Raw genomic sequence first — 15,397 nt, forward strand, 5'->3', positions numbered from 1 at the left:
GCAAAGTTGGTGAGCATTACTACTTGTGACTTGCTTTACACCCTTGATTGCATTTGTAACATTTGATTATACCCTTGGCAGAAAAGGAAGAATGAAGCTTTTGTCACAATGAATTGACAGCACGGAAGCAAGGTGCTCTATTAGGAGGTGAGAAACGGCATCCTGCTTGTGTCTTTTCCTCAAGTTTCTGCTTGTGACATGCAGCTCCCAAAATCAAAGCTCGCAAGCTTGCTGTGGATGAGGTGGCCGAGTGGTTAAGGCGATGGACTGCTAATCCATTGTGCTCTGCATGCATGGGTTCGAATCCCATCCTCATCGAGCCCTTCGTCTAAAGGTGCACTGTTTTGTGCTTGCCGTGGACACCAGGCTGGCATAACCTAGGCTAAAAGGTCCAGCAAACTCGCAGGGCTTTGAAGAGATCAGCTGGAAGCATCAAGAGCAGGGCTGCTGCCTAAACCATGCCATTGCGGCACAAAGCTCCCGAGGCCACTCTTAAAACCTTTTCAAGGGCTTAATCTGCAGCCAAAGAAAGGCGCTGCTGAGAGTCGAACTCAGGATCTCCTGTTTACTAGACAGGCGCTTTAACCAACTAAGCCACAGCACCACACCCGGACACTGTGCTCATGCCAAAGGCAGACTTGTGTCAGCACAGGCACAGAACAGTTGTGAGGAACTTCTTGACAAATGTTACGCACATCAAGCTTCAAAATCTCTAACGCAGCATGAAAGGCAGAGGAGGAGATAGCAAAGGAGACTATGCAACGTCCTTTTGAACTCATCACTCCTCCAAAAGTTGTTGTTTTTTTCTTTTTCTTCTTTTTTCATTGCTTATTTTTCTTAGCTGTTTGGTGCCAAGAAAAACCAGCTTACGAGTAGCTTGAAAACTTTCCAGCTTTGTACATTGCTTCATTTTTGCTAAAAGGTTTAAGAGCCAAGGCTACAACTCAGATATCTCTTGTGAAGTCAAGAGGTAACAGTGGGCCAATCCCACCTAATCTTATTTTAAACAGGCAGAGTCTGTGCTCTAGAATCAAACAATGGACCGAAAATAAAAGAAGGTGGGAAAAACCAATTTGCCCATCTTTTGGCTTCCACTCCCGTGAAGATGAAATGCATGCGGGCAAAAAGATTTGGGGAAGGAAACTATCTGCATCTTGCTTCAGACCGTTTCTTACGCTTCTAACTTTTCATTTGTCCCTTGGAAGACAGCAGGCAGACATCCTCCTGTTTTTGGAAGAACACAGAGTCCTTGATCTAGAGCTAATCAACAGGCTGAAAATGAACAAAGATGGGGAAGAAAAATAGGAACGCTGCCATTTTTCATACATCCTCCACCCTTGACGTTTGAATTCATGATCGCCAAGAGGAGTTTGTGAATATGACTATTTGTGGAAAGACATCCTGCATGTGTCTTTTAACCAAATGAATCATTGCCCGAGGTGAAGTCAAAGGGAACAGATACTGAAGCGGTGACAAGAGTTTTGGGACCCCAACCACAGTCAAACACTTTGCATTCATGTAAAAATGCCAGCCAGGTAGGAGAAAAGTGTAGACTTGAAATTGATGGTTGAGCTACATCTCTGAATGTCCTGGCAAAAGAGTGGCTCCATCCAGGCGAATTTCTCTTGACGCGGGCACAGTTCATCATCTAGAGCCAATAAAAAAGGAACAGCAGAAAGTGAAAAAAAAAGATGGGGAATACATGACATTTTGCACCTGTTGACGCTTCCTAATTCCATGCCGTTAGACTGCGTGTCTGCAGCAAAGTTGGTGAGCATTACTACTTGTGACTTGCTTTACACCCTTGATTGCATTTGTAACATTTGATTATACCCTTGGCAGAAAAGGAAGAATGAAGCTTTTGTCACAATGAATTGACAGCACGGAAGCAAGGTGCTCTATTAGGAGGTGAGAAACGGCATCCTGCTTGTGTCTTTTCCTCAAGTTTCTGCTTGTGACATGCAGCTCCCAAAATCAAAGCTCGCAAGCTTGCTGTGGATGAGGTGGCCGAGTGGTTAAGGCGATGGACTGCTAATCCATTGTGCTCTGCATGCATGGGTTCGAATCCCATCCTCATCGAGCCCTTCGTCTAAAGGTGCACTGTTTTGTGCTTGCCGTGGACACCAGGCTGGCATAACCTAGGCTAAAAGGTCCAGCAAACTCGCAGGGCTTTGAAGAGATCAGCTGGAAGCATCAAGAGCAGGGCTGCTGCCTAAACCATGCCATTGCGGCACAAAGCTCCCGAGGCCACTCTTAAAACCTTTTCAAGGGCTTAATCTGCAGCCAAAGAAAGGTGCTGCTGAGAGTCGAACTCAGGATCTCCTGTTTACTAGACAGGCGCTTTAACCAACTAAGCCACAGCACCACACCCGGACACTGTGCTCGTGCCAAAGGCAGACTTGTGTCAGCACAGGCACAGAACAGTTGTGAGGAACTTCTTGACAAATGTTACGCACATCAAGCTTCAAAATCTCTAACGCAGCATGAAAGGCAGAGGAGGAGATAGCAAAGGAGACTATGCAACGTCCTTTTGAACTCATCACTCCTCCAAAAGTTGTTGTTTTTTTCTTTTTCTTCTTTTTTCATTGCTTATTTTTCTTAGCTGTTTGGTGCCAAGAAAAACCAGCTTACGAGTAGCTTGAAAACTTTCCAGCTTTGTACATTGCTTCATTTTTGCTAAAAGGTTTAAGAGCCAAGGCTACAACTCAGATATCTCTTGTGAAGTCAAGAGGTAACAGTGGGCCAATCCCACCTAATCTTATTTTAAACAGGCAGAGTCTGTACTCTAGAATCAAACAATGGACCGAAAATAAAAGAAGGTGGGAAAAACCAATTTGCCCATCTTTTGGCTTCCACTCCCGTGAAGATGAAATGCATGCGGGCAAAAAGATTTGGGGAAGGAAACTATCTGCATCTTGCTTCAGACCGTTTCTTACGCTTCTAACTTTTCATTTGTCCCTTGGAAGACAGCAGGCAGACATCCTCCTGTTTTTGGAAGAACACAGAGTCCTTGATCTAGAGCTAATCAACAGGCTGAAAATGAACAAAGATGGGGAAGAAAAATAGGAACGCTGCCATTTTTCATACATCCTCCACCCTTGACGTTTGAATTCATGATCGCCAAGAGGAGTTTGTGAATATGACTATTTGTGGAAAGACATCCTGCATGTGTCTTTTAACCAAATGAATCATTGCCCGAGGTGAAGTCAAAGGGAACAGATACTGAAGCGGTGACAAGAGTTTTGGGACCCCAACCACAGTCAAACACTTTGCATTCATGTAAAAATGCCAGCCAGGTAGGAGAAAAGTGTAGACTTGAAATTGATGGTTGAGCTACATCTCTGAATGTCCTGGCAAAAGAGTGGCTCCATCCAGGCGAATTTCTCTTGACGCGGGCACAGTTCATCATCTAGAGCCAATAAAAAAGGAACAGCAGAAAGTGAAAAAAAAAGATGGGGAATACATGACATTTTGCACCTGTTGACGCTTCCTAATTCCATGCCGTTAGACTGCGTGTCTGCAGCAAAGTTGGTGAGCATTACTACTTGTGACTTGCTTTACACCCTTGATTGCATTTGTAACATTTGATTATACCCTTGGCAGAAAAGGAAGAATGAAGCTTTTGTCACAATGAATTGACAGCACGGAAGCAAGGTGCTCTATTAGGAGGTGAGAAACGGCATCCTGCTTGTGTCTTTTCCTCAAGTTTCTGCTTGTGACATGCAGCTCCCAAAATCAAAGCTCGCAAGCTTGCTGTGGATGAGGTGGCCGAGTGGTTAAGGCGATGGACTGCTAATCCATTGTGCTCTGCATGCATGGGTTCGAATCCCATCCTCATCGAGCCCTTCGTCTAAAGGTGCACTGTTTTGTGCTTGCCGTGGACACCAGGCTGGCATAACCTAGGCTAAAAGGTCCAGCAAACTCGCAGGGCTTTGAAGAGATCAGCTGGAAGCATCAAGAGCAGGGCTGCTGCCTAAACCATGCCATTGCGGCACAAAGCTCCCGAGGCCACTCTTAAAACCTTTTCAAGGGCTTAATCTGCAGCCAAAGAAAGGCGCTGCTGAGAGTCGAACTCAGGATCTCCTGTTTACTAGACAGGCGCTTTAACCAACTAAGCCACAGCACCACACCCGGACACTGTGCTCGTGCCAAAGGCAGACTTGTGTCAGCACAGGCACAGAACAGTTGTGAGGAACTTCTTGACAAATGTTACGCACATCAAGCTTCAAAATCTCTAACGCAGCATGAAAGGCAGAGGAGGAGATAGCAAAGGAGACTATGCAACGTCCTTTTGAACTCATCACTCCTCCAAAAGTTGTTGTTTTTTTCTTTTTCTTCTTTTTTCATTGCTTATTTTTCTTAGCTGTTTGGTGCCAAGAAAAACCAGCTTACGAGTAGCTTGAAAACTTTCCAGCTTTGTACATTGCTTCATTTTTGCTAAAAGGTTTAAGAGCCAAGGCTACAACTCAGATATCTCTTGTGAAGTCAAGAGGTAACAGTGGGCCAATCCCACCTAATCTTATTTTAAACAGGCAGAGTCTGTGCTCTAGAATCAAACAATGGACCGAAAATAAAAGAAGGTGGGAAAAACCAATTTGCCCATCTTTTGGCTTCCACTCCCGTGAAGATGAAATGCATGCGGGCAAAAAGATTTGGGGAAGGAAACTATCTGCATCTTGCTTCAGACCGTTTCTTACGCTTCTAACTTTTCATTTGTCCCTTGGAAGACAGCAGGCAGACATCCTCCTGTTTTTGGAAGAACACAGAGTCCTTGATCTAGAGCTAATCAACAGGCTGAAAATGAACAAAGATGGGGAAGAAAAATAGGAACGCTGCCATTTTTCATACATCCTCCACCCTTGACGTTTGAATTCATGATCGCCAAGAGGAGTTTGTGAATATGACTATTTGTGGAAAGACATCCTGCATGTGTCTTTTAACCAAATGAATCATTGCCCGAGGTGAAGTCAAAGGGAACAGATACTGAAGCGGTGACAAGAGTTTTGGGACCCCAACCACAGTCAAACACTTTGCATTCATGTAAAAATGCCAGCCAGGTAGGAGAAAAGTGTAGACTTGAAATTGATGGTTGAGCTACATCTCTGAATGTCCTGGCAAAAGAGTGGCTCCATCCAGGCGAATTTCTCTTGACGCGGGCACAGTTCATCATCTAGAGCCAATAAAAAAGGAACAGCAGAAAGTGAAAAAAAAAGATGGGGAATACATGACATTTTGCACCTGTTGACGCTTCCTAATTCCATGCCGTTAGACTGCGTGTCTGCAGCAAAGTTGGTGAGCATTACTACTTGTGACTTGCTTTACACCCTTGATTGCATTTGTAACATTTGATTATACCCTTGGCAGAAAAGGAAGAATGAAGCTTTTGTCACAATGAATTGACAGCACGGAAGCAAGGTGCTCTATTAGGAGGTGAGAAACGGCATCCTGCTTGTGTCTTTTCCTCAAGTTTCTGCTTGTGACATGCAGCTCCCAAAATCAAAGCTCGCAAGCTTGCTGTGGATGAGGTGGCCGAGTGGTTAAGGCGATGGACTGCTAATCCATTGTGCTCTGCATGCATGGGTTTGAATCCCATCCTCATCGAGCCCTTCGTCTAAAGGTGCACTGTTTTGTGCTTGCCGTGGACACCAGGCTGGCATAACCTAGGCTAAAAGGTCCAGCAAACTCGCAGGGCTTTGAAGAGATCAGCTGGAAGCATCAAGAGCAGGGCTGCTGCCTAAACCATGCCATTGCGGCACAAAGCTCCCGAGGCCACTCTTAAAACCTTTTCAAGGGCTTAATCTGCAGCCAAAGAAAGGCGCTGCTGAGAGTCGAACTCAGGATCTCCTGTTTACTAGACAGGCGCTTTAACCAACTAAGCCACAGCACCACACCCGGACACTGTGCTCGTGCCAAAGGCAGACTTGTGTCAGCACAGGCACAGAACAGTTGTGAGGAACTTCTTGACAAATGTTACGCACATCAAGCTTCAAAATCTCTAACGCAGCATGAAAGGCAGAGGAGGAGATAGCAAAGGAGACTATGCAACGTCCTTTTGAACTCATCACTCCTCCAAAAGTTGTTGTTTTTTTCTTTTTCTTCTTTTTTCATTGCTTATTTTTCTTAGCTGTTTGGTGCCAAGAAAAACCAGCTTACGAGTAGCTTGAAAACTTTCCAGCTTTGTACATTGCTTCATTTTTGCTAAAAGGTTTAAGAGCCAAGGCTACAACTCAGATATCTCTTGTGAAGTCAAGAGGTAACAGTGGGCCAATCCCACCTAATCTTATTTTAAACAGGCAGAGTCTGTGCTCTAGAATCAAACAATGGACCGAAAATAAAAGAAGGTGGGAAAAACCAATTTGCCCATCTTTTGGCTTCCACTCCCGTGAAGATGAAATGCATGCGGGCAAAAAGATTTGGGGAAGGAAACTATCTGCATCTTGCTTCAGACCGTTTCTTACGCTTCTAACTTTTCATTTGTCCCTTGGAAGACAGCAGGCAGACATCCTCCTGTTTTTGGAAGAACACAGAGTCCTTGATCTAGAGCTAATCAACAGGCTGAAAATGAACAAAGATGGGGAAGAAAAATAGGAACGCTGCCATTTTTCATACATCCTCCACCCTTGACGTTTGAATTCATGATCGCCAAGAGGAGTTTGTGAATATGACTATTTGTGGAAAGACATCCTGCATGTGTCTTTTAACCAAATGAATCATTGCCCGAGGTGAAGTCAAAGGGAACAGATACTGAAGCGGTGACAAGAGTTTTGGGACCCCAACCACAGTCAAACACTTTGCATTCATGTAAAAATGCCAGCCAGGTAGGAGAAAAGTGTAGACTTGAAATTGATGGTTGAGCTACATCTCTGAATGTCCTGGCAAAAGAGTGGCTCCATCCAGGCGAATTTCTCTTGACGCGGGCACAGTTCATCATCTAGAGCCAATAAAAAAGGAACAGCAGAAAGTGAAAAAAAAAGATGGGGAATACATGACATTTTGCACCTGTTGACGCTTCCTAATTCCATGCCGTTAGACTGCGTGTCTGCAGCAAAGTTGGTGAGCATTACTACTTGTGACTTGCTTTACACCCTTGATTGCATTTGTAACATTTGATTATACCCTTGGCAGAAAAGGAAGAATGAAGCTTTTGTCACAATGAATTGACAGCACGGAAGCAAGGTGCTCTATTAGGAGGTGAGAAACGGCATCCTGCTTGTGTCTTTTCCTCAAGTTTCTGCTTGTGACATGCAGCTCCCAAAATCAAAGCTCGCAAGCTTGCTGTGGATGAGGTGGCCGAGTGGTTAAGGCGATGGACTGCTAATCCATTGTGCTCTGCATGCATGGGTTCGAATCCCATCCTCATCGAGCCCTTCGTCTAAAGGTGCACTGTTTTGTGCTTGCCGTGGACACCAGGCTGGCATAACCTAGGCTAAAAGGTCCAGCAAACTCGCAGGGCTTTGAAGAGATCAGCTGGAAGCATCAAGAGCAGGGCTGCTGCCTAAACCATGCCATTGCGGCACAAAGCTCCCGAGGCCACTCTTAAAACCTTTTCAAGGGCTTAATCTGCAGCCAAAGAAAGGTGCTGCTGAGAGTCGAACTCAGGATCTCCTGTTTACTAGACAGGCGCTTTAACCAACTAAGCCACAGCACCACACCCGGACACTGTGCTCGTGCCAAAGGCAGACTTGTGTCAGCACAGGCACAGAACAGTTGTGAGGAACTTCTTGACAAATGTTACGCACATCAAGCTTCAAAATCTCTAACGCAGCATGAAAGGCAGAGGAGGAGATAGCAAAGGAGACTATGCAACGTCCTTTTGAACTCATCACTCCTCCAAAAGTTGTTGTTTTTTTCTTTTTCTTCTTTTTTCATTGCTTATTTTTCTTAGCTGTTTGGTGCCAAGAAAAACCAGCTTACGAGTAGCTTGAAAACTTTCCAGCTTTGTACATTGCTTCATTTTTGCTAAAAGGTTTAAGAGCCAAGGCTACAACTCAGATATCTCTTGTGAAGTCAAGAGGTAACAGTGGGCCAATCCCACCTAATCTTATTTTAAACAGGCAGAGTCTGTACTCTAGAATCAAACAATGGACCGAAAATAAAAGAAGGTGGGAAAAACCAATTTGCCCATCTTTTGGCTTCCACTCCCGTGAAGATGAAATGCATGCGGGCAAAAAGATTTGGGGAAGGAAACTATCTGCATCTTGCTTCAGACCGTTTCTTACGCTTCTAACTTTTCATTTGTCCCTTGGAAGACAGCAGGCAGACATCCTCCTGTTTTTGGAAGAACACAGAGTCCTTGATCTAGAGCTAATCAACAGGCTGAAAATGAACAAAGATGGGGAAGAAAAATAGGAACGCTGCCATTTTTCATACATCCTCCACCCTTGACGTTTGAATTCATGATCGCCAAGAGGAGTTTGTGAATATGACTATTTGTGGAAAGACATCCTGCATGTGTCTTTTAACCAAATGAATCATTGCCCGAGGTGAAGTCAAAGGGAACAGATACTGAAGCGGTGACAAGAGTTTTGGGACCCCAACCACAGTCAAACACTTTGCATTCATGTAAAAATGCCAGCCAGGTAGGAGAAAAGTGTAGACTTGAAATTGATGGTTGAGCTACATCTCTGAATGTCCTGGCAAAAGAGTGGCTCCATCCAGGCGAATTTCTCTTGACGCGGGCACAGTTCATCATCTAGAGCCAATAAAAAAGGAACAGCAGAAAGTGAAAAAAAAAGATGGGGAATACATGACATTTTGCACCTGTTGACGCTTCCTAATTCCATGCCGTTAGACTGCGTGTCTGCAGCAAAGTTGGTGAGCATTACTACTTGTGACTTGCTTTACACCCTTGATTGCATTTGTAACATTTGATTATACCCTTGGCAGAAAAGGAAGAATGAAGCTTTTGTCACAATGAATTGACAGCACGGAAGCAAGGTGCTCTATTAGGAGGTGAGAAACGGCATCCTGCTTGTGTCTTTTCCTCAAGTTTCTGCTTGTGACATGCAGCTCCCAAAATCAAAGCTCGCAAGCTTGCTGTGGATGAGGTGGCCGAGTGGTTAAGGCGATGGACTGCTAATCCATTGTGCTCTGCATGCATGGGTTCGAATCCCATCCTCATCGAGCCCTTCGTCTAAAGGTGCACTGTTTTGTGCTTGCCGTGGACACCAGGCTGGCATAACCTAGGCTAAAAGGTCCAGCAAACTCGCAGGGCTTTGAAGAGATCAGCTGGAAGCATCAAGAGCAGGGCTGCTGCCTAAACCATGCCATTGCGGCACAAAGCTCCCGAGGCCACTCTTAAAACCTTTTCAAAGGCTTAATCTGCAGCCAAAGAAAGGCGCTGCTGAGAGTCGAACTCAGGATCTCCTGTTTACTAGACAGGCGCTTTAACCAACTAAGCCACAGCACCACACCCGGACACTGTGCTCGTGCCAAAGGCAGACTTGTGTCAGCACAGGCACAGAACAGTTGTGAGGAACTTCTTGACAAATGTTACGCACATCAAGCTTCAAAATCTCTAACGCAGCATGAAAGGCAGAGGAGGAGATAGCAAAGGAGACTATGCAACGTCCTTTTGAACTCATCACTCCTCCAAAAGTTGTTGTTTTTTTCTTTTTCTTCTTTTTTCATTGCTTATTTTTCTTAGCTGTTTGGTGCCAAGAAAAACCAGCTTACGAGTAGCTTGAAAACTTTCCAGCTTTGTACATTGCTTCATTTTTGCTAAAAGGTTTAAGAGCCAAGGCTACAACTCAGATATCTCTTGTGAAGTCAAGAGGTAACAGTGGGCCAATCCCACCTAATCTTATTTTAAACAGGCAGAGTCTGTGCTCTAGAATCAAACAATGGACCGAAAATAAAAGAAGGTGGGAAAAACCAATTTGCCCATCTTTTGGCTTCCACTCCTGTGAAGATGAAATGCATGCGGGCAAAAAGATTTGGGGAAGGAAACTATCTGCATCTTGCTTCAGACCGTTTCTTACGCTTCTAACTTTTCATTTGTCCCTTGGAAGACAGCAGGCAGACATCCTCCTGTTTTTGGAAGAACACAGAGTCCTTGATCTAGAGCTAATCAACAGGCTGAAAATGAACAAAGATGGGGAAGAAAAATAGGAACGCTGCCATTTTTCATACATCCTCCACCCTTGACGTTTGAATTCATGATCGCCAAGAGGAGTTTGTGAATATGACTATTTGTGGAAGGACATCCTGCATGTGTCTTTTAACCAAATGAATCATTGCCCGAGGTGAAGTCAAAGGGAACAGATACTGAAGCGGTGACAAGAGTTTTGGGACCCCAACCACAGTCAAACACTTTGCATTCATGTAAAAATGCCAGCCAGGTAGGAGAAAAGTGTAGACTTGAAATTGATGGTTGAGCTACATCTCTGAATGTCCTGGCAAAAGAGTGGCTCCATCCAGGCGAATTTCTCTTGACGCGGGCACAGTTCATCATCTAGAGCCAATAAAAAAGGAACAGCAGAAAGTGAAAAAAAAAGATGGGGAATACATGACATTTTGCACCTGTTGACGCTTCCTAATTCCATGCCGTTAGACTGCGTGTCTGCAGCAAAGTTGGTGAGCATTACTACTTGTGACTTGCTTTACACCCTTGATTGCATTTGTAACATTTGATTATACCCTTGGCAGAAAAGGAAGAATGAAGCTTTTGTCACAATGAATTGACAGCACGAAAGCAAGGTGCTCTATTAGGAGGTGAGAAACGGCATCCTGCTTGTGTCTTTTCCTCAAGTTTCTGCTTGTGACATGCAGCTCCCAAAATCAAAGCTCGCAAGCTTGCTGTGGATGAGGTGGCCGAGTGGTTAAGGCGATGGACTGCTAATCCATTGTGCTCTGCATGCATGGGTTCGAATCCCATCCTCATCGAGCCCTTCGTCTAAAGGTGCACTGTTTTGTGCTTGCCGTGGACACCAGGCTGGCATAACCTAGGCTAAAAGGTCCAGCAAACTCGCAGGGCTTTGAAGAGATCAGCTGGAAGCATCAAGAGCAGGGCTGCTGCCTAAACCATGCCATTGTGGCAAAAAGCTCCCGAGGCCACTCTTAAAACCTTTTCAAAGGCTTAATCTGCAGCCAAAGAAAGGCGCTGCTGAGAGTCGAACTCAGGATCTCCTGTTTACTAGACAGGCGCTTTAACCAACTAAGCCACAGCACCACACCCAGACACTGTGCTCGTGCCAAAGGCAGACTTGTGTCAGCACAGGCACAGAACAGTTGTGAGGAACTTCTTGACAAATGTTACGCACATCAAGCTTCAAAATCTCTAACGCAGCATGAAAGGCAGAGGAGGAGATAGCAAAGGAGACTATGCAACGTCCTTTTGAACTCATCACTCCTCCAAAAGTTGTTGTTTTTTTCTTTTTCTTCTTTTTTCATTGCTTATTTTTCTTAGCTGTTTGGTGCCAAGAAAAACCAGCTTACGAGTAGCTTGAAAACTTTCCAGCTTTGTACATTGCTTCATTTTTGCTAAAAGGTTTAAGAGCCAAGGCTACAACTCAGATATCTCTTGTGAAGTCAAGAGGTAACAGTGGGCCAATCCCACCTAATCTTATTTTAAACAGGCAGAGTCTGTACTCTAGAATCAAACAATGGACCGAAAATAAAAGAAGGTGGGAAAAACCAATTTGCCCATCTTTTGGCTTCCACTCCCGTGAAGATGAAATGCATGCGGGCAAAAAGATTTGGGGAAGGAAACTATCTGCATCTTGCTTCAGACCGTTTCTTACGCTTCTAACTTTTCATTTGTCCCTTGGAAGACAGCAGGCAGACATCCTCCTGTTTTTGGAAGAACACAGAGTCCTTGATCTAGAGCTAATCAACAGGCTGAAAATGAACAAAGATGGGGAAGAAAAATAGGAACGCTGCCATTTTTCATACATCCTCCACCCTTGACGTTTGAATTCATGATCGCCAAGAGGAGTTTGTGAATATGACTATTTGTGGAAAGACATCCTGCATGTGTCTTTTAACCAAATGAATCATTGCCCGAGGTGAAGTCAAAGGGAACAGATACTGAAGCGGTGACAAGAGTTTCGGGACCCCAACCACAGTCAAACACTTTGCATTCATGTAAAAATGCCAGCCAGGTAGGAGAAAAGTGTAGACTTGAAATTGATGGTTGAGCTACATCTCTGAATGTCCTGGCAAAAGAGTGGCTCCATCCAGGCGAATTTCTCTTGACGCGGGCACAGTTCATCATCTAGAGCCAATAAAAAAGGAACAGCAGAAAGTGAAAAAAAAAGATGGGGAATACATGACATTTTGCACCTGTTGACGCTTCCTAATTCCATGCCGTTAGACTGCGTGTCTGCAGCAAAGTTGGTGAGCATTACTACTTGTGACTTGCTTTACACCCTTGATTGCATTTGTAACATTTGATTATACCCTTGGCAGAAAAGGAAGAATGAAGCTTTTGTCACAATGAATTGACAGCACGAAAGCAAGGTGCTCTATTAGGAGGTGAGAAACGGCATCCTGCTTGTGTCTTTTCCTCAAGTTTCTGCTTGTGACATGCAGCTCCCAAAATCAAAGCTCGCAAGCTTGCTGTGGATGAGGTGGCCGAGTGGTTAAGGCGATGGACTGCTAATCCATTGTGCTCTGCATGCATGGGTTCGAATCCCATCCTCATCGAGCCCTTCGTCTAAAGGTGCACTGTTTTGTGCTTGCCGTGGACACCAGGCTGGCATAACCTAGGCTAAAAGGTCCAGCAAACTCGCAGGGCTTTGAAGAGATCAGCTGGAAGCATCAAGAGCAGGGCTGCTGCCTAAACCATGCCATTGTGGCAAAAAGCTCCCGAGGCCACTCTTAAAACCTTTTCAAAGGCTTAATCTGCAGCCAAAGAAAGGCGCTGCTGAGAGTCGAACTCAGGATCTCCTGTTTACTAGACAGGCGCTTTAACCAACTAAGCCACAGCACCACACCCAGACACTGTGCTCGTGCCAAAGGCAGACTTGTGTCAGCACAGGCACAGAACAGTTGTGAGGAACTTCTTGACAAATGTTACGCACATCAAGCTTCAAAATCTCTAACGCAGCATGAAAGGCAGAGGAGGAGATAGCAAAGGAGACTATGCAACGTCCTTTTGAACTCATCACTCCTCCAAAAGTTGTTGTTTTTTTCTTTTTCTTCTTTTTTCATTGCTTATTTTTCTTAGCTGTTTGGTGCCAAGAAAAACCAGCTTACGAGTAGCTTGAAAACTTTCCAGCTTTGTACATTGCTTCATTTTTGCTAAAAGGTTTAAGAGCCAAGGCTACAACTCAGATATCTCTTGTGAAGTCAAGAGGTAACAGTGGGCCAATCCCACCTAATCTTATTTTAAACAGGCAGAGTCTGTACTCTAGAATCAAACAATGGACCGAAAATAAAAGAAGGTGGGAAAAACCAATTTGCCCATCTTTTGGCTTCCACTCCCGTGAAGATGAAATGCATGCGGGCAAAAAGATTTGGGGAAGGAAACTATCTGCATCTTGCTTCAGACCGTTTCTTACGCTTCTAACTTTTCATTTGTCCCTTGGAAGACAGCAGGCAGACATCCTCCTGTTTTTGGAAGAACACAGAGTCCTTGATCTAGAGCTAATCAACAGGCTGAAAATGAACAAAGATGGGGAAGAAAAATAGGAACGCTGCCATTTTTCATACATCCTCCACCCTTGACGTTTGAATTCATGATCGCCAAGAGGAGTTTGTGAATATGACTATTTGTGGAAAGACATCCTGCATGTGTCTTTTAACCAAATGAATCATTGCCCGAGGTGAAGTCAAAGGGAACAGATACTGAAGCGGTGACAAGAGTTTCGGGACCCCAACCACAGTCAAACACTTTGCATTCATGTAAAAATGCCAGCCAGGTAGGAGAAAAGTGTAGACTTGAAATTGATGGTTGAGCTACATCTCTGAATGTCCTGGCAAAAGAGTGGCTCCATCCAGGCGAATTTCTCTTGACGCGGGCACAGTTCATCATCTAGAGCCAATAAAAAAGGAACAGCAGAAAGTGAAAAAAAAAGATGGGGAATACATGACATTTTGCACCTGTTGACGCTTCCTAATTCCATGCCGTTAGACTGCGTGTCTGCAGCAAAGTTGGTGAGCATTACTACTTGTGACTTGCTTTACACCCTTGATTGCATTTGTAACATTTGATTATACCCTTGGCAGAAAAGGAAGAATGAAGCTTTTGTCACAATGAATTGACAGCACGGAAGCAAGGTGCTCTATTAGGAGGTGAGAAACGGCATCCTGCTTGTGTCTTTTCCTCAAGTTTCTGCTTGTGACATGCAGCTCCCAAAATCAAAGCTCGCAAGCTTGCTGTGGATGAGGTGGCCGAGTGGTTAAGGCGATGGACTGCTAATCCATTGTGCTCTGCATGCATGGGTTTGAATCCCATCCTCATCGAGCCCTTCGTCTAAAGGTGCACTGTTTTGTGCTTGCCGTGGACACCAGGCTGGCATAACCTAGGCTAAAAGGTCCAGCAAACTCGCAGGGCTTTGAAGAGATCAGCTGGAAGCATCAAGAGCAGGGCTGCTGCCTAAACCATGCCATTGCGGCACAAAGCTCCCGAGGCCACTCTTAAAACCTTTTCAAGGGCTTAATCTGCAGCCAAAGAAAGGCGCTGCTGAGAGTCGAACTCAGGATCTCCTGTTTACTAGACAGGCGCTTTAACCAACTAAGCCACAGCACCACACCCGGACACTGTGCTCGTGCCAAAGGCAGACTTGTGTCAGCACAGGCACGGAACAGTTGTGAGGAACTTCTTGACAAATGTTACGCACATCAAGCTTCAAAATCTCTAACGCAGCATGAAAGGCAGAGGAGGAGATAGCAAAGGAGACTATGCAACGTCCTTTTGAACTCATCACTCCTCCAAAAGTTGTTGTTTTTTTCTTTTTCTTCTTTTTTCATTGCTTATTTTTCTTAGCTGTTTGGTGCCAAGAAAAACCAGCTTACGAGTAGCTTGAAAACTTTCCAGCTTTGTACATTGCTTCATTTTTGCTAAAAGGTTTAAGAGCCAAGGCTACAACTCAGATATCTCTTGTGAAGTCAAGAGGTAACAGTGGGCCAATCCCACCTAATCTTATTTTAAACAGGCAGAGTCTGTGCTCTAGAATCAAACAATGGACCGAAAATAAAAGAAGGTGGGAAAAAGCAATTTGCTTATCTTTTGGCTTCCACTCCCGTGAAGATGAAATGCATGCGGGCAAAAAGATTTGGGGAAGGAAACTATCTGCATCTTGCTTCAGACCGTTTCTTACGCTTCTAACTTTTCATTTGTCCCTTGGAAGACAGCAGGCAGACATCCTCCTGTTTTTGGAAGAACACAGAGTCCTTGATCTAGAGCTAATCAGCAGGCTGAAAATGAACAAAGATGGGGAAGAAAAATAGGAAC

The 15,397-nt window shown here is 44.6% G+C and overlaps 16 non-coding genes across 16 annotated transcripts; 7 read left to right on the forward strand and 9 right to left on the reverse strand.

Moving 5' to 3' along the window:
• Positions 1-236: 236 nt before the first annotated feature.
• TRNAS-GCU (transfer RNA serine (anticodon GCU)) lies at positions 237-318 on the forward strand. The gene has a single exon. It is a non-coding gene; the product is annotated as a tRNA-Ser (tRNA).
• Positions 319-530: 212 nt separating this feature from the next.
• On the reverse strand, positions 531-604 carry TRNAT-AGU (transfer RNA threonine (anticodon AGU)). The gene has a single exon. It is a non-coding gene; the product is annotated as a tRNA-Thr (tRNA).
• A 1,393-nt stretch (positions 605-1,997) lies between these two features.
• On the forward strand, positions 1,998-2,079 carry TRNAS-GCU (transfer RNA serine (anticodon GCU)). The gene has a single exon. It is a non-coding gene; the product is annotated as a tRNA-Ser (tRNA).
• A 212-nt stretch (positions 2,080-2,291) lies between these two features.
• On the reverse strand, positions 2,292-2,365 carry TRNAT-AGU (transfer RNA threonine (anticodon AGU)). Its single transcript has one exon. It is a non-coding gene; the product is annotated as a tRNA-Thr (tRNA).
• Positions 2,366-3,758: 1,393 nt separating this feature from the next.
• TRNAS-GCU (transfer RNA serine (anticodon GCU)) lies at positions 3,759-3,840 on the forward strand. Its single transcript has one exon. It is a non-coding gene; the product is annotated as a tRNA-Ser (tRNA).
• A 212-nt stretch (positions 3,841-4,052) lies between these two features.
• TRNAT-AGU (transfer RNA threonine (anticodon AGU)) lies at positions 4,053-4,126 on the reverse strand. Its single transcript has one exon. It is a non-coding gene; the product is annotated as a tRNA-Thr (tRNA).
• A 1,687-nt stretch (positions 4,127-5,813) lies between these two features.
• On the reverse strand, positions 5,814-5,887 carry TRNAT-AGU (transfer RNA threonine (anticodon AGU)). The gene has a single exon. It is a non-coding gene; the product is annotated as a tRNA-Thr (tRNA).
• A 1,393-nt stretch (positions 5,888-7,280) lies between these two features.
• TRNAS-GCU (transfer RNA serine (anticodon GCU)) lies at positions 7,281-7,362 on the forward strand. Its single transcript has one exon. It is a non-coding gene; the product is annotated as a tRNA-Ser (tRNA).
• A 212-nt stretch (positions 7,363-7,574) lies between these two features.
• On the reverse strand, positions 7,575-7,648 carry TRNAT-AGU (transfer RNA threonine (anticodon AGU)). The gene has a single exon. It is a non-coding gene; the product is annotated as a tRNA-Thr (tRNA).
• Positions 7,649-9,041: 1,393 nt separating this feature from the next.
• TRNAS-GCU (transfer RNA serine (anticodon GCU)) lies at positions 9,042-9,123 on the forward strand. The gene has a single exon. It is a non-coding gene; the product is annotated as a tRNA-Ser (tRNA).
• Positions 9,124-9,335: 212 nt separating this feature from the next.
• Positions 9,336-9,409, reverse strand: TRNAT-AGU (transfer RNA threonine (anticodon AGU)). Its single transcript has one exon. It is a non-coding gene; the product is annotated as a tRNA-Thr (tRNA).
• Positions 9,410-10,802: 1,393 nt separating this feature from the next.
• Positions 10,803-10,884, forward strand: TRNAS-GCU (transfer RNA serine (anticodon GCU)). Its single transcript has one exon. It is a non-coding gene; the product is annotated as a tRNA-Ser (tRNA).
• A 212-nt stretch (positions 10,885-11,096) lies between these two features.
• TRNAT-AGU (transfer RNA threonine (anticodon AGU)) lies at positions 11,097-11,170 on the reverse strand. The gene has a single exon. It is a non-coding gene; the product is annotated as a tRNA-Thr (tRNA).
• Positions 11,171-12,563: 1,393 nt separating this feature from the next.
• TRNAS-GCU (transfer RNA serine (anticodon GCU)) lies at positions 12,564-12,645 on the forward strand. Its single transcript has one exon. It is a non-coding gene; the product is annotated as a tRNA-Ser (tRNA).
• A 212-nt stretch (positions 12,646-12,857) lies between these two features.
• On the reverse strand, positions 12,858-12,931 carry TRNAT-AGU (transfer RNA threonine (anticodon AGU)). Its single transcript has one exon. It is a non-coding gene; the product is annotated as a tRNA-Thr (tRNA).
• A 1,687-nt stretch (positions 12,932-14,618) lies between these two features.
• On the reverse strand, positions 14,619-14,692 carry TRNAT-AGU (transfer RNA threonine (anticodon AGU)). The gene has a single exon. It is a non-coding gene; the product is annotated as a tRNA-Thr (tRNA).
• Between the last annotated feature and the right edge of the window lie 705 nt (positions 14,693-15,397).

Source organism: Staurois parvus, unplaced genomic scaffold, assembly GCF_062004578.1.
Source record: "Staurois parvus isolate SC_StPar_1 unplaced genomic scaffold, SC_StPar_1.0 ptg000020l, whole genome shotgun sequence".
NCBI lineage: Eukaryota > Metazoa > Chordata > Amphibia > Anura > Ranidae > Staurois > Staurois parvus.